The sequence below is a fragment of the Camellia sinensis genome, unplaced genomic scaffold, assembly GCF_055761805.1.
Source record: "Camellia sinensis isolate YWXY unplaced genomic scaffold, ASM5576180v1 Unanchor116, whole genome shotgun sequence".
In the NCBI taxonomy this organism is placed as follows: Eukaryota; Viridiplantae; Streptophyta; class Magnoliopsida; order Ericales; family Theaceae; genus Camellia; species Camellia sinensis.
In genome coordinates this window covers 105,001-122,500 of record NW_028128994.1, presented here as the reverse complement: position 1 = coordinate 122,500, position 17,500 = coordinate 105,001, and positions in this window count along the sequence as shown.

Sequence of the window (17,500 nt, the reverse complement as noted above, 5' to 3'; positions counted from 1 at the left end):
GGCATGCTGCCGGCCAAGGCCGCGGCATGCCATGTTGCTGGCCAAGGCCGTGGCATGGCATGCTGCTGGCCAAGGCCGTGGCATGACATGCTGGCCAAGGCCGGGGCATGGCAAGCTGCTGGCCAAGGTCGTGGCATGGCACGCTGCTGGCCAAGGCCGGGGCATAGCACGCTGCTGGCCATGGCCGTGGCTTGGCAAGGTTGCCAAGGCCGGGGCATGGCGTGCTGCTGGCCAAGGCTTTGGCATGCCATGTTGCTGGCCAAGGCTGTGGCATGGCATGCTGCTGGCCAAGGCTGTGGCATGGCATGCTGCTGGCCAAGGCCGTGGCATGACATGCTGGCCAAGGCCGGGGCATGGCATGCTGCTGGCCAAGGTCGTGGCATGGCATGCTGCTGGCCAAGGCCGTGGCATGACATGCTTGCCAAGGCCAGGGCATGGCATGCTGCTGGCCAAGGCTTTGGCATGCCATGTTGCTGGCCAAGGCTGTGGCATGGCATGCTGCCCTAGGCCAACGTGCCACCGCCACCGCCGCGGGCCGCCACTCGACGCATCCCGTGCTTGGCTATGTAGTTTCGATGCCACAAGCCAATGCCACAAGCCAAGCGATGGCATGTGCCAAGCGCCCGCCTAGGCATAGGCGTGGCCTGTGGCCTGGCCATGCTGGCCAGCCTTAAGGGAGGTGCCCCCCCCTTATAATAGCCTGTTAAGCCCTTTTCAATCTGGCAGGAGGAAACATCAAGCATGTTCGAGGAGTCATAATGGGGTTTTTTTAAAAAGTAATGGTTTTTTGCCAAAACTTTCAACATGAAAGTTGTATGAAATAATTTAATACACCATAAAAAAAATTATAAAAAAATATTTGGCCACCGGAATATTTTATTTTAATTTATTTCAATTTTAATACTTAAAAAATAATAAAAATTACTAAAAATACTCAAAAAATTCTAGAAAAATTCCAACAATTATAAGATGAGGCACTAGTAATTATAGTAATTTTTTTAATTATTTTTTTATTTTTAATTTATTTTATTATAATTTTTATGAGTAAATAAATAATTAAAAAGCCCGACGAACGTGCAAAAACTCTTAGAGAAACCCAGCAAGCATCGGATAGCTCGAATGCAAATAACAAACGCAACAGGCAACTTCCGAGGGACATACTTTTCCCAACAAGCTTCCACTGGGGAAAGCACTAGCAACGTGTTCGCAAGTCAAAGGCAACCAAACCGGCTATTACCCGAGGGACAAGCATTTCGCAGGGCAACATATACGTAAGTCAAAGCCAAACCAAATGGCAATTACACGAGGGACAGGATTGCTTGCCAAGGGCGTGGCATGCGATGTTCTAGCCCAAGGCCAAGGCACGCCACGCTGCGGGACAAGGCCGTGGCAAGACATGCGGCTGGCCTTGGCCTTGGCATGGCATGCCGCCGGCTTTGGCTGGGCTGCGTTGGCCTTGCCATGGAATGTTGCTGGCTTCGGATGGGCTGCCTTGGCCTTGGCCTTGGCCGTGGCATGGCATGGCATGCTGCTGGCCTTGGCCTTGGCCTTGGCATGGCATGCTGCTGGCTTTGGCTGGGCTGCCTTGGCCGTGGCATGGCATGCTGCTGGCTTTGGCTGGGCTGCCTTGGCCGTGGCATGGCATGCTGCTGGCCTAGGCCTTGGCATGGCATGCTGCTGGCTTTGGCTGGGCTGCCTTGGCCGTGGCATGGCATGCTGCTGGCCTAGGCCTTGGCATGGCATGCTGCTGGCTTTGGCTGGCAGCCTTGGCCGTGGCATGGCATGCTGCTGGCCTTGGCCTTGGCATGGCATGCTGCTGGCTTTGGCTGGCCTGCCTTGGCCGTGGCATGGCATGCTGCTGGCCTTGGCCTTGGCATGGCATGCTGCTGGCTTTGGCTGGCCTGCCTTGGCCGTGGCATGGCATGCTGCTGGCCTAGGCCTTGGCATGGCATGCTGCTGGCTTTGGCTGGCCTGCCTTGGCCGTGGCATGGCATGCTGCTGGCCTAGGCATGGCATGGCATGCTGCTGGCTTTGGCTGGGCTGCCTTGGCCGTGGCATGGCATGCTGCTGGCCTTGGCCTTGATATGGCATGCTGCTGGCTTTGGCTGGGCTGCCTTGGCCGTGGCATGGCATGCTGCTGGCCTAGGCCTTGGCATGGCATGCTGCTGGCTTTGGCTGGGCTGCCTTGGCCTTGGCATGGCATGCTGCTGGCTTTGGCTGGCCTGCCTTGGCCGTGGCATGGCATGCTGCTGGCCTAGGCCATGGCATGGCATGCTGCTGGCTTTGGCTGGGCTGCCTTGGCCGTGGCATGGCATGCTGCTGCCCTTGGCCTTGATATGGCATGCTGCTGGCTTTGGCTGGGCTGCCTTGGCCGTGGCATGGCATGCTGCTGGCCTAGGCCTTGGCATGGCATGCTGCTGGCTTTGGCTGGCCTGCGTTGGCCGTGGCATGGCATGCTGCTGGCCTAGGCCTTCGCATGGCATGCTGCTGGCTTTGGCTGGGCTGCCTTGGCCGTGGCATGGCATGCTGCTGGCCTTGGCCTTGGCATGGCATGCTGCTGGCTTTGGCTGGGCTGCCTTGGCCGTGGCATGGCATGCTGGTGGCCTAGGCCTTGGCATGGCATGCTGCTGGCTTTGGCTGGCCTGCCTTGGCCGTGGCATGGCATGCTGCTGGCCTAAGCCTTGGCATGGCATGCTGCTGGCTTTGGTTGGGCTGCCTTGGCCGTGGCATGGCATGCTGCTGGCCTTGGCCTTGGCATGGCATGCTGCTCGCTTTGGCTGGCCTGCCTTGGCCGTGGCATGGCATGCTGCTGGCCTAGGCCTTGGCATGGCATGCTGCTGGCTTTGGCTGGGCTGCCTTGGCCGTGGCATGGCATGCTGCTGGCCTTGGCCTTGGCATGGCATGCTGCTGGCTTTGGCTGGCCTGCCTTGGCCGTGGCATGGCATGCTGCTGGCCTTGGCCTTGGCATGGCATGCTGCTGGCTTTGGCTGGCCTGCCTTGGCCGTGGCATGGCATGCTGCTGGCCTAGGCCATGGCATGGCATGCTGCTGGCTTTGGCTGGGCTGCCTTGGCCGTGGCATGGCATGCTGCTGCCCTTGGCCGTGATATGGCATGCTGCTGGCTTTGGCTGGGCTGCCTTGGCCGTGGCATGGCATGCTGCTGGCCTAGGCCTTGGCATGGCATGGTGCTGGCTTTGGCTGGCCTGCCTTGGCCGTGGCATGGCATGCTGCTGGCCTAGGCCTTGGCATGGCATGCTGCTGGCTTTGGCTGGGCTGCCTTGGCCGTGGCATGGCATGCTGCTGGCCTTGGCCTTGGCATGGCATGCTGCTGGCTTTGGCTGGGCTGCCTTGGCCGTGGCATGGCATGCTGGTGGCCTAGGCCTTGGCATGGCATGCTGCTGGCTTTGGCTGGCCTGCCTTGGCCGTGGCATGGCATGCTGCTGGCCTAGGCCTTGGCATGGCATGCTGCTGGCTTTGGTTGGGCTGCGTTGGCCGTGGCATGGCATGCTGCTGGCCTTGGCCTTGGCATGGCATGCTGCTGGCTTTGGCTGGCCTGCCTTGGCCGTGGCATGGCATGCTGCTGGCCTAGGCCTTGGCATGGCATGCTGCTGGCTTTGGCTGGGCTGCCTTGGCCGTGGCATGGCATGCTGCTGGCCTTGGCCTTGGCATGGCATGCTGCTGGCTTTGGCTGGGCTGCCTTGGCCGTGGCATGGCATGCTGCTGGCCATGGCCTTGGCATGGCATGCTGCTGGCTTTGGCTTGCCTGCCTTGGCCGTGGCATGGCATGCTGCTGGCCTAGGCCTTGGCATGGCATGCTGCTGGCTTTGGCTGGGCTGCCTTGGCCGTGGCATGGCATGCTGCTGGCCTTGGCCTTGGCATGGCATGCTGCTGGCTTTGGCTGGGCTGCCTTGGCCGTGGCATGGCATGCTGGTGGCCTAGGCCTTGGCATGGCATGCTGCTGGCTTTGGCTGGCCTGCCTTGGCCGTGGCATGGCATGCTGCTGGCCTAGGCCTTGGCATGGCATGCTGCTGGCTTTGGGTGGGCTGCCTTGGCCGTGGCATGGCATGCTGCTGGCCTTGGCCTTGGCATGGCATGCTGCTGGCTTTGGCTGGCCTGCCTTGGCCGTGGCATGGCATGCTGCTGGCCTAGGCCTTGGCATGGCATGCTGCTGGCTTTGGCTGGCCTGCCTTGGCCGTGGCATGGCATGCTGCTGGCCTAGGCCTTGGCATGGCATGCTGCTGGCTTTGGCTGGGCTGCCTTGGCCGTGGCATGGCATGCTGCTGGCCTTGGCCTTGGCATGGCATGCTGCTGGCTTTGGCTGGGCTGCCTTGGCCGTGGCATGGCATGCTGCTGGCCATGGCCTTGGCATGGCATGCTGCTGGCTTTGGCTTGCCTGCCTTGGCCGTGGCATGGCATGCTGCTGGCCTAGGCCTTGGCATGGCATGCTGCTGGCTTTGGCTGGGCTGCCTTGGCCGTGGCATGGCATGCTGCTGGCCTTGGCCTTGGCATGGCATGCTGCTGGCTTTGGCTGGCCTGCCTTGGCCGTGGCATGGCATGCTGCTGGCCTTGGCCTTGGCATGGCATGCTGCTGGCTTTGGCTGGCCTGCCTTGGCCGTGGCATGGCATGCTGCTGGCCTAGGCCTTGGCATGGCATGCTGCTGGCTTTGGCTGGGCTGCCTTGGCCGTGGCATGGCATGCTGCTGGCCTTGGCCTTGGCATGGCATGCTGCTGGCTTTGGCTGGCCTGCCTTGGCCGTGGCATGGCATGCTGCTGGCCTTGGCCTTGGCATGGCATGCTGCTGGCTTTGGCTGGCCTGCCTTGGCCGTGGCATGGCATGCTGCTGGCCTAGGCCTTGGCATGGCATGCTGCTGGCTTTGGCTGGGCTGCCTTGGCCGTGGCATGGCATGCTGCTGGCCTTGGCCTTGGCATGGCATGCTGCTGGCTTTGGCTGGGCTGCCTTGGCCGTGGCATGGCATGCTGCTGGCCATGGCCTTGGCATGGCATGCTGCTGGCTTTGGCTGGGCTGCCTTGGCCGTGGCATGGCATGCTGCTGGCCTAGGCCTTGGCATGGCATGCTGCTGGCTTTGGCTGGGCTGCCTTGGCCGTGGCATGGCATGCTGCTGGCCTTGGCCTTGGCATGGCATGCTGCTGGCTTTGGCTGGCCTGCCTTGGCCGTGGCATGGCATGCTGCTGGCCTTGGCCTTGGCATGGCATGCTGCTGGCTTTGGCTGGCCTGCCTTGGCATGCTGCTGGCCTAGGCCTTGGCATGGCATGCTGCTGGCTTTGGCTGGGCTGCCTTGGCCGTGGCATGGCATGCTGCTGGCCTTGGCCTTGGCATGGCATGCTGCTGGCTTTGGCTGGGCTGCCTTGGCCGTGGCATGGCATGCTGCTGGCCTTGGCCTTGGCATGGCATGCTGCTGGCTTTGGCTGGGCTGCCTTGGCCGTGGCATGGCATGCTGGTGGCCTAGGCCTTGGCATGGCATGCTGCTGGCTTTGGCTGGCCTGCCTTGGCCGTGGCATGGCATGCTGCTGGCCTAGGCCTTGGCATGGCATGCTGCTGGCTTTGGGTGGGCTGCCTTGGCCGTGGCATGGCATGCTGCTGGCCTTGGCCTTGGCATGGCATGCTGCTGGCTTTGGCTGGGCTGCCTTGGCCGTGGCATGGCATGCTGCTGGCCATGGCCTTGGCATGGCATGCTGCTGGCTTTGGCTTGCCTGCCTTGGCCGTGGCATGGCATGCTGCTGGCCTAGGCCTTGGCATGGCATGCTGCTGGCTTTGGCTGGGCTGCCTTGGCCGTGGCATGGCATGCTGCTGGCCTTGGCCTTGGCATGGCATGCTGCTGGCTTTGGCTGGGCTGCCTTGGCCGTGGCATGGCATGCTGGTGGCCTAGGCCTTGGCATGGCATGCTGCTGGCTTTGGCTGGCCTGCCTTGGCCGTGGCATGGCATGCTGCTGGCCTAGGCCTTGGCATGGCATGCTGCTGGCTTTGGGTGGGCTGCCTTGGCCGTGGCATGGCATGCTGCTGGCCTTGGCCTTGGCATGGCATGCTGCTGGCTTTGGCTGGCCTGCCTTGGCCGTGGCATGGCATGCTGCTGGCCTAGGCCTTGGCATGGCATGCTGCTGGCTTTGGCTGGCCTGCCTTGGCCGTGGCATGGCATGCTGCTGGCCTAGGCCTTGGCATGGCATGCTGCTGGCTTTGGCTGGGCTGCCTTGGCCGTGGCATGGCATGCTGCTGGCCTAGGCCTTGGCATGGCATGCTGCTGGCTTTGGCTGGGCTGCCTTGGCCGTGGCATGGCATGCTGCTGGCCTTGGCCTTGGCATGGCATGCTGCTGGCTTTGGCTGGCCTGCCTTGGCCGTGGCATGGCATGCTGCTGGCCTTGGCCTTGGCATGGCATGCTGCTGGCTTTGGCTGGCCTGCCTTGGCCGTGGCATGGCATGCTGCTGGCCTAGGCCTTGGCATGGCATGCTGCTGGCTTTGGCTGGGCTGCCTTGGCCGTGGCATGGCATGCTGCTGGCCTTGGCCTTGGCATGGCATGCTGCTGGCTTTGGCTGGGCTGCCTTGGCCGTGGCATGGCATGCTGCTGGCCATGGCCTTGGCATGGCATGCTGCTGGCTTTGGCTTGCCTGCCTTGGCCGTGGCATGGCATGCTGCTGGCCTAGGCCTTGGCATGGCATGCTGCTGGCTTTGGCTGGGCTGCCTTGGCCGTGGCATGGCATGCTGCTGGCCTTGGCCTTGGCATGGCATGCTGCTGGCTTTGGCTTGCCTGCCTTGGCCGTGGCATGGCATGCTGCTGGCCTAGGCCTTGGCATGGCATGCTGCTGGCTTTGGCTGGGCTGCCTTGGCCGTGGCATGGCATGCTGCTGGCCTTGGCCTTGGCTTGGCATGCTGCTGGCTTTGGCTGGCCTGCCTTGGCCGTGGCATGGCATGCTGCTGGCCTTGGCCTTGGCATGGCATGCTGCTGGCTTTGGCTGGCCTGCCTTGGCCGTGGCATGGCATGCTGCTGGCCTAGGCCTTGGCATGGCATGCTGCTGGCTTTGGCTGGGCTGCCTTGGCCGTGGCATGGCATGCTGCTGGCCTTGGCCTTGGCATGGCATGCTGCTGGCTTTGGCTGGGCTGCCTTGGCCGTGGCATGGCATGCTGCTGGCCTAGGCCTTGGCATGGCATGCTGCTGGCTTTGGGTGGGCTGCCTTGGCCGTGGCATGGCATGCTGCTGGCCTTGGCCTTGGCATGGCATGCTGCTGGCTTTGGCTGGCCTGCCTTGGCCTTGGCATGGCATGCTGCTGGCCTTGGCCTTGGCATGGCATGCTGCTGGCTTTGGCTGGGCTGCCTTGGCCGTGGCATGGCATGCTGGTGGCCTAGGCCTTGGCATGGCATGCTGCTGGCTTTGGCTGGCCTGCCTTGGCCGTGGCATGGCATGCTGCTGGCCTAGGCCTTGGCATGGCATGCTGCTGGCTTTGGGTGGGCTGCCTTGGCCGTGGCATGGCATGCTGCTGGCCTTGGCCTTGGCATGGCATGCTGCTGGCTTTGGCTGGCCTGCCTTGGCCGTGGCATGGCATGCTGCTGGCCTAGGCCTTGGCATGGCATGCTGCTGGCTTTGGCTGGCCTGCCTTGGCCGTGGCATGGCATGCTGCTGGCCTAGGCCTTGGCATGGCATGCTGCTGGCTTTGGCTGGGCTGCCTTGGCCGTGGCATGGCATGCTGCTGGCCTAGGCCTTGGCATGGCATGCTGCTGGCTTTGGCTGGGCTGCCTTGGCCGTGGCATGGCATGCTGCTGGCCTTGGCCTTGGCATGGCATGCTGCTGGCTTTGGCTGGCCTGCCTTGGCCGTGGCATGGCATGCTGCTGGCCTTGGCCTTGGCATGGCATGCTGCTGGCTTTGGCTGGCCTGCCTTGGCCGTGGCATGGCATGCTGCTGGCCTAGGCCTTGGCATGGCATGCTGCTGGCTTTGGCTGGGCTGCCTTGGCCGTGGCATGGCATGCTGCTGGCCTTGGCCTTGGCATGGCATGCTGCTGGCTTTGGCTGGGCTGCCTTGGCCGTGGCATGGCATGCTGCTGGCCATGGCCTTGGCATGGCATGCTGCTGGCTTTGGCTTGCCTGCCTTGGCCGTGGCATGGCATGCTGCTGGCCTAGGCCTTGGCATGGCATGCTGCTGGCTTTGGCTGGGCTGCCTTGGCCGTGGCATGGCATGCTGCTGGCCTTGGCCTTGGCATGGCATGCTGCTGGCTTTGGCTTGCCTGCCTTGGCCGTGGCATGGCATGCTGCTGGCCTAGGCCTTGGCATGGCATGCTGCTGGCTTTGGCTGGGCTGCCTTGGCCGTGGCATGGCATGCTGCTGGCCTTGGCCTTGGCTTGGCATGCTGCTGGCTTTGGCTGGGCTGCCTTGGCCGTGGCATGGCATGCTGCTGGCCTTGGCCTTGGCATGGCATGCTGCTGGCATGGCATGCTGCTGCCTTGGCATGGCATGTGCTGGCTTTGGCTGGGCTGCTTCGCCGTGCATGCCATGCTGCTGGCCTTGGCCTTGGCTGGGCTGCCTTGGCTGCGGTTCTTATCACTAGACGTGCGTTGCGTGCGAAGGGTGCAAAGGCCGTGCGCGACCATGCGCGCAAGCGTGCAAAGGCGTGCGCGACCATGCGCGCAACACGCGCACCGTGGTCAAAAGACCACGCGCGCGGTATTCGCACAGGCCACGCTGCCCACGCCGCGGGCATGCCAGGCCGCCCAGGCCGTGCGCATGCCATGCCGTGCTGCCCAGGCCGGCTGCATGCCAGGCCGCCCAGGCCGTGCGCATGCCATGCCGTGCTGCCCACGCCGCGGGCATGCCAGGCCGGCTGCATGCCAGGCCGCCCAGGCCGTGCGCATGCCATGCCGTGCTGCCCACGCCGCGGGCATGCCAGGCCGGCTGCATGCCAGGCCGCCCAGGCCGTGCGCATGCCATGCCGTGCTGCCCATGCCGCGCGCATGCCAGGCCGCCCACGCCCGCGCGCATGCCACGCCATGCTGCCCAAGGCCGCGCCCAGGCCGCGCCCAGGCCGCCCAAGGCCGCGCCCAGGCCGCGCAAGGCCGCGCCCAGGCCGCCCAAGGCCGCGCCCAGGCCGCGCAAGGCCGCCCAAGGCCGCGGTCCAGGCCGCCCAAGGCCGCGGCCGAGCCGCCCCAGGCCGCAGCCCAGGCCGCGGTCGAGCCGCAGTGCATGTAACCCAAGGCCGCAGCCCAGGCCGCGCCCAACATGGGGCGTACCTGCCACTGCCTTGCCCTGGGCAAGGGAGGTGCCCCCCCCTTATAATAGCCTGTTAAGCCCTTTTCAATCTGGCAGGAGGAAACATCAAGCATGTTCGAGGAGTCATAATGGGGTTTTTTTAAAAAGTAATGGTTTTTTGCCAAAACTTTCAACATGAAAGTTGTAGGGTATAATTTAATACACCATAAAAAAAATTAAAAAAAATATTTTTTTACAGAAAATATTTTATTTTAATTTATTTCGATATTAATACTTAAAAAATAATAAAAATTAATAAAAATAGTCAAAAAATTATGGAAAAATTCCCATAATTAAAGGATGATTCACTAGTAATTATAGAAATTATTAAATTATTTTTTTCATTTTTTTTATTTTATTTTGATTTTTTTATGCCAAATAAGGGCTTTAAAAATTCGAAAAGCTCCAGAAAAATTGCAAAAAAATAGGGAATGACATTTAAAATTGATTGTAGTGCATTTTTAATTGTGTTGCACGGTTTGGGTAAGATTATAAAAGAATCATGTTCAAAAAGATCGATCGAGGCGGTGGCACGCCATGGCCTTGGCCTTGGCCTTGGCCTTTGCCCGCGGCCTTGGCCTTTGCCTTGGCCTTGGCCATGCCTTGCACAGGGACTTGGCCTTGCCCACTGCCTTGGCCTTGGCTTTGGCCTTGGCCTTGGCATGGCATGGCATGCTCGCCGAGGCCGTGGCATGCCTTGCTGCTAGCCAAGGCCGTGGCGTGGCATGCTCGCCCAGCCCGTGGCATGCCGTGCTCGCCCAGCCCGTGGCACGCCATGTTGGCCCAAGGCATTGGCATGGCATGCCGGCCAAGGCATGCTGGCCAACGCTGCACAAGGCGGTGCCATGGCATGGCATGCTGACCAAGACCGTGCCATGGCATGCTGGGCGAGGCCGGGGCATGGCATGCTGGCCGAGGCCGTGGCTTGCCATGCCGCCACGGCCGTGGCATGCCGGGCAACGGACCGGCATGGCCCAGCCCGTGGCACGCCATGTTGGCCCAAGGCATTGGCATGGCATGCCGGCCAAGGCATGCTGGCCAACGCTGCGGCACGGCGTGCTGGACAAGGCGGTGCCATGGCATGGCATGCTGACCAAGACAGTGCCATGGCATGCTGGCCGAGGCCGTGGCATGGCATGCTGGCCGAGGCCGTGGCTTGCCATGCCGCCACGGCCGTGGCATGCTGGGCAACGGACCGGCATGGCATGCTGGCCGTGGCGGTGGCACGACATGCTGGCCAAGGCAGTGGCATGGCATGTAGGCCAAGGCTAAGGCATGGCACGCTGTGGCATGGCACGCTGGCCAAGGCAGTCGCAAGGCATGCGGGCCGAGGCCGCGGCACGGCCCGCTGGGCAACGCGGTGGCATGGCATGCTGGGCAACGCCGTGGCAAGGCATGCGGGCCGAGGCCTTGGCATGGCATGCTGGCCGAGGCCGTGGCATGGCATGCGGGCCGAGGCCGTGGCATGGCATGGCATGCGGGCCGAGGCCGTGGCATGGCATGCGGGCCGAGGCCGTGGCATGGCATGCGGGCCGAGGCCGTGGCGTGGCATGGCATGGCATGTTGGGCAACGCCGTGGCAAGACATGCGGGCCGAGGCCGTGGCATGGCATGTTGGGCAACGCCCTGGCAAGCCATGCGGGCCGAGGCCGTGGCGTGGCATGTTGGCCAAGGCTAAGGCATGGCACGCCGGGCAACGCGGTGCATTGGCATGCTGGGCAGCGCGGTGGCAAGGCATGGGGGCCGAGGCCGTGGCATGGCATGTCGGGCAACGCCGTGGCAAGACATGCGGGCCGAGGCCCTGGCATGGCATGCGGGCCGAGGCCGTGGCACGACATGTTGGCCAAGGCTAAGGCATGGCACGCCGGGCAACGCGGTGGCATGGCATGCTGGGCAACGCGGTGGCAAGGCATGCGGGCCGAGGCCGTGGCATGGCATGTTGGGCAACGCCGTAGAAGGGCATGCGGGCCGAGGCCGTGGCATGGCATGCGGGCCGAGGCCGTGGCATGGCATGTTGGGCGACGCCGTAGCAAGGCATGCGGGCCGAGGCCGTGGCATGTCATGCGGGCCGAGGCCGTGGCATGGCATGCGGGCCGAGGCCGTGGCATGGCATGTTGGCCGAGGCCGTGGCAAGGCATGCGGGCCGAGGCCGTGGCATGGCATGTTTGGCAACGCCGTGGCAAGACATGCGGGCCGTGGCATGGCATGGCATGCGGGCCGAGGCCGTGGCACGACATGTTGGCCAAGGCTAAGGCATGGCACGCCGGGCAACGCGGTGGCATGGCACGCCGGGCAACGCGGTGGCAAGGCATGCGGGCCGGGGCCGTGGCATGGCATGTTGGGCGACGCCGTAGCAAGGCATGCGGTCCGAGGCCGTGGCATGTCATGCGGGCCGAGGCCATGGCATGGCATGCGGGCCGAGGCCGTGGCATGGCATGTTGGGCGACGCCGTAGCAAGGCATGCGGGCCGAGGCCGTGGCATGTCATGCGAGCCGAGGCCGTGGCATGGCATGCGGGCCGAGGCCGTGGCATGGCAAGTTGGGCGACGTCGTGGCAAGGCATGCGGGCCGAGGCCGTGGCATGTCACGCGGGCCGAGGCCGTGGCATGGCATGCGGGCAGAGGCCGTGGCATGGCATGTTGGGCGACGCCGTCGCAAGGCATGCGGGCCGAGGCCGTGGCATGGCATGCGGGCCGAGGCCGTGGCATGGCATGTTGGGCGACGCCGTAGCAAGGCATGCGGGCCGAGGCCGTGGCATGTCATGGCATGTTGGGCGACGCCGTAGCAAGGCATGCGGGCCGAGGCCGTGGCATGGCATGTTTGGCAACGCCGTGGCAAGACATGAGGGCCGTGGCATGGCATGGCATGCGGGCCGAGGCCGTGGCACGACATGTTGGCCAAGGCTAAGGCATGGCACGCCGGGCAACGCGGTGGCATGGCATGCGGGCCGGGGCCGTGGCATGGCATGTTGGCCAACGTCGTAGCAAGGCATGCGGTCCGAGGCCGAGGCCGTGGCACGGCATGCGGGCCGAGGCTGTGGCATGGCATGTTGGGCGACGCCGTAGCAAGGCATGCGGTCCGAGGCCGTGGCATGTCATGCGGGCCGAGGCCGTGGCATGGCATGCGGGCCGAGGCCGTGGCATGGCATGTTGGGCGACGCCGTAGCAAGGCATGCGGGCCGAGGCCGTGCCGTGGCATGCGGGCCGAGGCCGTGGCATGGCATGCGGGCCGAGGCCGTGGCATGGCATGTTGGGCGACGCCGTAGCAAGGCATGCGGTCCGAGGCCGTGGCCTGTCATGCGGGCCGAGGCCGTGGCATGGCATGCGGGCCGAGGCCGTGGCATGGCATGCGGGCCGAGGCCGTGGCATGGCATGTTGGGCGACGCCGTAGCATGGCATGCGGGCCGAGGCCGTGGCATGTCATGCGCGCCGAGGCCGTGGCATGGCATGCGGGCCGAGGCCGTGGCATGGCAAGTTGGGCGACGTCGTGGCAAGGCATGCGGGCCGAGGCCGTGGCATGGCATGCGGGCCGAGGCCGTGGCAAGGCATGCGGGCCGAGGCCGTGGCATGTCATGCGGGCCGAGGCCGTGGCATGGCATGCGGGCCGAGGCCGTGGCATGGCATGTTGGGCGACGCCGTAGCAAGGCATGCGGGCCGAGGCCGTGCCGTGGCATGCGGGCCGAGGCCGTGGCATGGCATGTTGGGCGACGCCGTAGCAAGGCATGCGGTCCGAGGCCGTGGCATGTCATGCGGGCCGAGGCCGTGGCATGGCATGCGGGCCGAGGCCGTGGCATGGCATGTTGGGCGACGCCGTAGCAAGGCATGCGGTCCGAGGCCGTGGCATGTCATGCGGGCCGAGGCCGTGGCATGGCATGCGGGCCGAGGCCGTGGCATGGCATGTTGGGCGACGCCGTAGCAAGGCATGCGGGCCGAGGCCGTGCCGTGGCATGCGGGCCGAGGCCGTGGCATGGCATGTTGGGCGACGCCGTAGCAAGGCATGCGGTCCGAGGCCGTGGCATGTCATGCGGGCCGAGGCCGTGGCATGGCATGCGGGCCGAGGCCGTGGCATGGCATGTTGGGCGACGCCGTAGCAAGGCATGCGGTCCGAGGCCGTGGCATGTCATGCGGGCCGAGGCCGTGGCATGGCATGTTGGGCGACGCCGTAGCAAGGCATGCGGGCCGAGGCCGTGCCGTGGCATGCGGGCCGAGGCCGTGGCATGGCATGTTGGGCGACGCCGTAGCAAGGCATGCGGTCCGAGGCCGTGGCATGTCATGCGGGCCGAGGCCGTGGCATGCGGGCCGAGGCCGTGGCATGGCATGTTGGGCGACGCCGTAGCAAGGCATGCGGGCCGAGGCCGTGGCATGTCATGCGGGCCGAGGCCGTGGCATGGCATGCGGGCCGAGGCCGTGGCATGGCAAGTTGGGCGGCGTCGTGGCAAGGCATGCTGGCCGAGGCCGTGGCATGTCATGCGGGCCGAGGCCGTGGCATGGCATGCGGGCCGAGGCCGTGGCAAGGCATGTTGGGCGACGCCGTAGCAAGGCATGCGGGCCGAGGCCGTGGCATGTCATGCGGGCCGAGGCCGTGGCACGTCATGCGGGCCGAGGCCGTGGCATGGCATGTTTGGCCACGCCGTGGCAAGACATGCGGGCCGTGGCATGGCATGGCATGCGGGCCGAGGCCGTGGCTCGACATGTTGGCCAAGGCTAAGGCATGGCACGCCGGGCAACGCGGTGGCATGGCATGCTGGGCAACGCGGTGGCAAGGCATGCGGGCCGAGGCCGTGGCATGGCATGTTGGGCAACGCCGCAGCAAGGCATGCGGGCCGAGGCCGTGGCATGGCATGCGGGCCGAGGCCGTGGCATGGCATGCGGGTCGAGGCCGTGGCATGGCATGCGGGCCGAGGCCGTGGCATGGCATGCGGGCCGAGGCCGTGGCATGGCATGTTGGGCGACGCCGTAGCAAGGCATGCGGTCCGAGGCCGTGGCATGTCATGCGGGCCGAGGCCGTGGCATGGCATGCGGGCCGAGGCCGTGGCATGGCATGTTGGGCGACGCCGTAGCAAGGCATGCGGGCCGAGGCCGTGGCATGTCATGCGGGCCGAGGCCGTGGCATGGCATGCGGGCCGAGGCCGTGGCACGTCATGCGGGCCGAGGCCGTGGCATGGCATGTTTGGCAACGCCGTGGCAAGACATGCGGGCTGTGGCATGGCATGGCATGCGGGCCGAGGCCGTGGCTCGACATGTTGGCCAAGGCTAAGGCATGGCACGCCGGGCAACGCGGTGGCATGGCATGCTGGGCAACGCGGTGGCAAGGCATGCGGGCCGAGGCCGTGGCATGGCATGTTGGGCAACGCCGCAGCAAGGCATGCGGGCCGAGGCCGTGGCATGGCATGCGGGCCGAGGCCGTGGCATGGCATGCGGGCCGTGGCCGTGGCATGGCATGTTGGGCGACGCCGTCGCAAGGCATGCGGGCCGAGGCCGTGGCATGGCATGTTTGGCAACGCCGTGGCAAGACATGCGGGCCGTGGCATGGCATGGCATGCGGGCCGAGGCCGTGGCACGACATGTTGGCCAAGGCTAAGGCATGGCACGCCGGGCAACGCGGTGGCATGGCACGCCGGGCAACGCGGTGGCAAGGCATGCGGGCCGGGGCCGTGGCATGGCATGTTGGGCGACGCCGTAGCAAGGCATGCGGTCCGAGGCCGTGGCATGTCATGCGGGCCGAGGCCATGGCATGGCATGCGGGCCGAGGCCGTGGCATGGCATGTTGGGCGACGCCGTAGCAAGGCATGCGGGCCGAGGCCGTGGCATGTCATGCGAGCCGAGGCCGTGGCATGGCATGCGGGCCGAGGCCGTGGCATGGCAAGTTGGGCGACGTCGTGGCAAGGCATGCGGGCCGAGGCCGTGGCATGTCACGCGGGCCGAGGCCGTGGCATGGCATGCGGGCAGAGGCCGTGGCATGGCATGTTGGGCGACGCCGTCGCAAGGCATGCGGGCCGAGGCCGTGGCATGGCATGCGGGCCGAGGCCGTGGCATGGCATGTTGGGCGACGCCGTAGCAAGGCATGCGGGCCGAGGCCGTGGCATGTCATGGCATGTTGGGCGACGCCGTAGCAAGGCATGCGGGCCGAGGCCGTGGCATGGCATGTTTGGCAACGCCGTGGCAAGACATGAGGGCCGTGGCATGGCATGGCATGCGGGCCGAGGCCGTGGCACGACATGTTGGCCAAGGCTAAGGCATGGCACGCCGGGCAACGCGGTGGCATGGCATGCGGGCCGGGGCCGTGGCATGGCATGTTGGCCAACGTCGTAGCAAGGCATGCGGGCCGAGGCCGAGGCCGTGGCACGGCATGCGGGCCGAGGCTGTGGCATGGCATGTTGGGCGACGCCGTAGCAAGGCATGCGGTCCGAGGCCGTGGCATGTCATGCGGGCCGAGGCCGTGGCATGGCATGCGGGCCGAGGCCGTGGCATGGCATGTTGGGCGACGCCGTAGCAAGGCATGCGGGCCGAGGCCGTGCCGTGGCATGCGGGCCGAGGCCGTGGCATGGCATGCGGGCCGAGGCCGTGGCATGGCATGTTGGGCGACGCCGTAGCAAGGCATGCGGTCCGAGGCCGTGGCCTGTCATGCGGGCCGAGGCCGTGGCATGGCATGCGGGCCGAGGCCGTGGCATGGCATGCGGGCCGAGGCCGTGGCATGGCATGTTGGGCGACGCCGTAGCATGGCATGCGGGCCGAGGCCGTGGCATGTCATGCGCGCCGAGGCCGTGGCATGGCATGCGGGCCGAGGCCGTGGCATGGCAAGTTGGGCGACGTCGTGGCAAGGCATGCGGGCCGAGGCCGTGGCATGGCATGCGGGCCGAGGCCGTGGCAAGGCATGTTGGGCGACGCCGTAGCAAGGCATGCGGGCCGAGGCCGTGGCATGTCATGCGGGCCGAGGCCGTGGCATGGCATGCGGGCCGAGGCCGTGGCATTGCATGTTGGGCGACGCCGTAGCAAGGCATGCGGGCCGAGGCCGTGCCGTGGCATGCGGGCCGAGGCCGTGGCATGGCATGTTGGGCGACGCCGTAGCAAGGCATGCGGTCCGAGGCCGTGGCATGTCATGCGGGCCGAGGCCGTGGCATGGCATGCGGGCCGAGGCCGTGGCATGGCATGTTGGGCGACGCCGTAGCAAGGCATGCGGTCCGAGGCCGTGGCATGTCATGCGGGCCGAGGCCGTGGCATGGCATGCGGGCCGAGGCCGTGGCATGGCATGTTGGGCGACGCCGTAGCAAGGCATGCGGGCCGAGGCCGTGCCGTGGCATGCGGGCCGAGGCCGTGGCATGGCATGTTGGGCGACGCCGTAGCAAGGCATGCGGTCCGAGGCCGTGGCATGTCATGCGGGCCGAGGCCGTGGCATGGCATGCGGGCCGAGGCCGTGGCATGGCATGTTGGGCGACGCCGTAGCAAGGCATGCGGGCCGAGGCCGTGGCATGTCATGCGGGCCGAGGCCGTGGCATGGCATGCGGGCCGAGGCCGTGGCATGGCAAGTTGGGCGGCGTCGTGGCAAGGCATGCTGGCCGAGGCCGTGGCATGTCATGCGGGCCGAGGCCGTGGCATGGCATGCGGGCCGAGGCCGTGGCAAGGCATGTTGGGCGACGCCGTAGCAAGGCATGCGGGCCGAGGCCGTGGCATGTCATGCGGGCCGAGGCCGTGGCACGTCATGCGGGCCGAGGCCGTGGCATGGCATGTTTGGCCACGCCGTGGCAAGACATGCGGGCCGTGGCATGGCATGGCATGCGGGCCGAGGCCGTGGCTCGACATGTTGGCCAAGGCTAAGGCATGGCACGCCGGGCAACGCGGTGGCATGGCATGCTGGGCAACGCGGTGGCAAGGCATGCGGGCCGAGGCCGTGGCATGGCATGTTGGGCAACGCCGCAGCAAGGCATGCGGGCCGAGGCCGTGGCATGGCATGCGGGCCGAGGCCGTGGCATGGCATGCGGGCCGAGGCCGTGGCATGGCATGCGGGCCGAGGCCGTGGCATGGCATGCGGGCCGAGGCCGTGGCATGGCATGTTGGGCGACGCCGTAGCAAGGCATGCGGTCCGAGGCCGTGGCATGTCATGCGGGCCGAGGCCGTGGCATGGCATGCGGGCCGAGGCCGTGGCATGGCATGTTGGGCGACGCCGTAGCAAGGCATGCGGGCCGAGGCCGTGGCATGTCATGCGGGCCGAGGCCGTGGCATGGCATGCGGGCCGAGGCCGTGGCATGGCAAGTTG